The following is a 4360-nucleotide window of genomic DNA, read 5'->3' as shown; positions in this document are numbered from 1 at the left end:
CAACCAGTAGAGGACACATGCTCCGTCACCTAGCAATGGGTTTTATTCCCAGCCAAGGGACAACAGGACTGGTAGAGACTATCAGGCCACGCAGCTGTCTGCACAGCACTCCCATGCTTGTCGGGGGGGCAGGAGGGATGGTGGGAGCTGGCTGTCCACAGGCCAGGCATGACAGGGAGGCTCACTGGAGGTGGTGGACTTTGGATGGGGATTGTTGGGGGGGCAGTGTTCTCTTGTAGTTGGACCACAAGACTCCACAAGGACAGTACAGTGACTGATTCCCAGTGCTAGAGGTGAGGCAGTCAGCCATGTGTAGGGATGTATACATATATATATGAGTATTCAGAGAACAGGGCAGGGGCGTACCACAGAGGGGGCACAAGTTTTCCCCAACGGTCATGCCTGGATGTGTCAACTCACCACTACAGATGAAGGGGGCTGGTTTTGGGGTTAGGGGAGCCACTGTCAAGTCACAGAACAGTCATCCAGGCCGTCTTGGAAGGTCTCAGAGAAGAGGAGGGAGCTCTTTAGAGGTGGAAGAGGGCCCTGGCCCTGGGGCTCTCAGGTTGGGGTGGACTTACCTGACCCCATTGGCTGGCAGTTGGAGAGAGAGTAAAACGGAAGAGAGAAAAGCGAGGCGAGAGCTAGTAAGGCAAGTGCAGCGTGCTGCAGCAGTGGTGGGAGGGCCAGGGAGGGGAGGACACAAGTGCGGATGTGGCAAGATTCCTGGAAAAGAGGGGCTAGAAGGGAAAGGGGAGGAAGATAGAGGGAGGAGCTGGAGCATCACAGGTAATGTCTGGCGGCTGCGGCAGCCCTCCCCACCCACACATGCTGGCCTCTCACACAGCACCTAGGCTAATGCACCCACAGTTCAAACTGATACTCAGCCCCCTCGGGCTTCCCACGTCACCCTGTCTTTCAACCCACTGGCCCAGGGCCACCCCTGGCTTTGGGGAGCCCTACACAACAGCCAGCAGGCCTGACAAAGAACATTGCTTGAACCAGGAGGATGAAGCTAAAAGGGATGCATGGCTGGAGGGAGTGCCCAAGTCCCCTCTAGGCGGTCAGAAAGCCCAGGACCCTGTGAAGGGACCCTGGGGGAAGCAGGGAGGGCAGGCAGCCGGATGCCAGTGGCCATAGATTTACAAGTCTAAGAGGGGAGCCTCAGCTGGTTGGGGGGCTACAGGTCGCATAGGTGAGGCTGGGCCCTTCCTGCTGGGAAAAGCGAGAGCAGCAGGGGAAGCCTGGCTAGAGCTCAGCCGGACTAGCAGGCACTGTCGTCCCCTTGGCTAAATAGCATAGGCGACCCCTAGGAGCAACAGGCCAAGGTGCCTGAGCCCACTGGCTGGCTATGGTCCTTCACCTGAGGCCAGGGACACTGCCTTCAGTCACATGCTAGCAGGTATGACGATACCCAGGAGGGAGGAAAGACCCTACACTAGCAGGTATGACGGTACCCAGGAGGCAGGCAAGAGAAGAAAAAGGACCCGGCTTGGTGGCTGACAACTGCAATCCCAACACTTTGGGAGGCTGAGGCGGGTGAATCACCTGAGGTCAGGAGTTCAAGACCAGCCTGGGCAACATGGTGAAACTCCGTCTCTACTAAAAATACAAAAATTAGCTGGGCACGGTGGCACATGCCTGTAATCCCAGCTACTTGCGAGGCTGAGGCAGGATAATCACTTGAACCTGGGAGGCAGAGGTTGCAGTGAGCCGAGATCATGCCACTGCACTCCAGGCTGGGCGACAAGGGCAAAGCTCTGTCTCAAAATAAAAATTAATAAATCTTAAAAAATTAGCCAGGTGTGGTGGTGCACACCTGTGGTTCCAGCTATTTAGAAGGCTGAGGTGGGAGGATTGCTTGAGTCCAGGAGGTTGAGGCTGCAGTGAGCCATGATTGTGCCACTGCGTTCCAGCCTGGGCAACAGAGCAAGAGCATGCCTAAAAATAAATTTAAAAAATTTTAAAAAATGAGAAAGATGGGAGGAGGGCGATTGCATTTGATTTTTTCTAAACTTTAACTGAAATTTAGCTTTTCCTTCCATGGTGAATGTTGCTAGGAACAAATCTCATTAGTGTTAGCAGCACCTGTTACTTTGTTACCAACAGAAATCACAGATATTCTCATATTACACTGCAGCTGTTGCAGACATCTTGAGATAGCATTTTTGCTCATCATTACCTCGAAATTATAGTAATTAGACCCAACTTTGGATCTTGTTCTTTAATGTGCCAATAAAGCATATCATGTAATATCACAAATATTTTCATAAACTTTATTTTGATATAATTTATTTCCATTGCTCTCTGTATTTTGTGCACTTAAAACAAAAAATCTATTCCGAGCAGTCCATAGGCTTCCTCAGATACCAAAGAAGTCCATGGCACAAAAAGGCTAAGGATGCTGGGGTCTAACCCAGAGTAGGTTTGCTGCCAAAGTGAGGTCCTGGAAGCATTCAAATGCAAAGAAATGTGTTTCTGTGATTTTCCATGAGGCACTCTCTCTCCACCTCCCTTTCAGGTAGGATACTTTTATGGGCAGAACCTAGTCATTTTCCTAAGAAGACGAACGCTTTGTGTACAAAAGGGGGCAGAGCCCAGGATGGCTATGGGCCAGAGGTGAAGATTCCAAAGTCAGACAAATAAGGGGGGTATCTCTTTATACTCAGTAGAAATGTGGGGCTGAGGAGGGGCAAGCCCCAGGTGAGCTCCATGAAGAAGGGTTGGGGTAGGAAGATAGAGGGATAACTCTGGGAATTGGAGGTTGCAATGAGAAGAGAGCATGCCACAAAACTCCAGCCTGGGTGACAGAGCGAGACCCTGTCTCAAACAAAGAGGCTTCCCAAGAGCTGTTTGGTTATTTACATTTTACAAAACAACGTAGGTAAAGAATAAGGCTAATCTATAATCAGAGAAACAAAGGCTACAGCTGCCTAGGTTGTAACTGCCTGGTTTTTTTGTTTTGTTTTGTTTTGTTTTTTGATTCAGGTGCTATAATCACAATCCTTTAAGGCTGAGAATATTTTAAAGTTCCAACAATTCATATTTGGAGTTATTTTCTTTTTCTTCTTTAAAAAATTGAGACAGGGTCTTTCTCTGATGCCCAGGCTGAATTGCAGTGGCATGATCTCAACTCACTGAGGCCTGTGAGATCAAGTGATCCTCCTGCCTCAGCCTCCCCAGTAGTTGGGACCTCAGGTGTGAGCCACCACACCTAACTAATTTTTTTTATTGTTTGTAGAGACTAGGTTTCACCAATGTTGCCCAGGCTGGTCTTCAACTCCTGAGCTCAAGCAATCCTCCCACCTCAGCCTCTCAAAGAGGTGGGATTACAGGCATGAGCCACCATGTACAGCGAGAGTTAATTATTTTCACAGTGGAAAGTTTCTTTGAGCCAAGTTTGAGAATTGCAACCCTGAAGACATAGATTTAAGTTTCCTTGAATATATGCTCCAACTAGCAGCAGTTACAGTTGGTTGGTTTTGTTGGTTTTTGGGATTTTTATTGAGACAGTGTCTTGCTGTCGCCCAAGCTGGAGTGCAGTGGCATGATCATCGCTCACTGCAGCCTTGACCTGCTAGGCTCAAGCAATCCTCCCTCCTCAGCCTCCTAAATAGCTGGGGCTACAGGCTCAAACCACCACTCCTGGCTAATTTTTGTATTTTTTTTGTAGAGTCGGGCAGGGTTTTACCATATTGCCCAAGTTGGTCTTGAACCCCTGGGCTCAAGAAATCCACCCACCTCAGCCTCCCAAAGTGCTGGGATTACAGGGAGGAGCCAACAAACCTGGCCTAGCCACAAGTGGGTTTTTAAAGGAAAAGAGGGCCGGGCATGGTGGCTCACACCTGTAATTCCAGCACTTTGGGAGGCCGAGGCGGATGGATCACTTGAGGTCAAGAGTTCGAGACCAACCAGGTCAACACAGTGAAACACCCTCTCTACTAAAAATACAAAAAAAATTTTAGCTAGACATAGTGGGGGGCGCCTGTAATCCCTGCTACTCGGGAGGCTGAGGCAGAATTGCTGGAACCCGGAAGGCAGAGGTTGCGGTGAGCCAAGATCGCACCATTGCACTCCAGCCTGGGCAACAAGAGTGAAACTCCATCTCAAAAAAGTTCTTACATTGCTTACCAAGACTTTACATTGGTTCATTAAAATAACATAAGCTATTTATTGGCTATATGTTGTTCTTTGTAACAGAAAATCCAGGAACATGAAGATAGTGAATGAGGGTATACTGTGCAACTTGTGGTAACATTTTAAGTCATTTGGGCCAGGCTGGGTGGCTCACACCTGTAATCCCAGCACTTGGGGAGGCTGAGGCGGGTGGATCACTTGAAATCAAGAGTTCGAGACCAGC

This window comes from Colobus angolensis, unplaced genomic scaffold (assembly GCF_000951035.1).
Source record: "Colobus angolensis palliatus isolate OR3802 unplaced genomic scaffold, Cang.pa_1.0 Scaffold10, whole genome shotgun sequence".
NCBI lineage: Eukaryota > Metazoa > Chordata > Mammalia > Primates > Cercopithecidae > Colobus > Colobus angolensis.
This window is presented reverse-complemented; position numbering follows the sequence as displayed.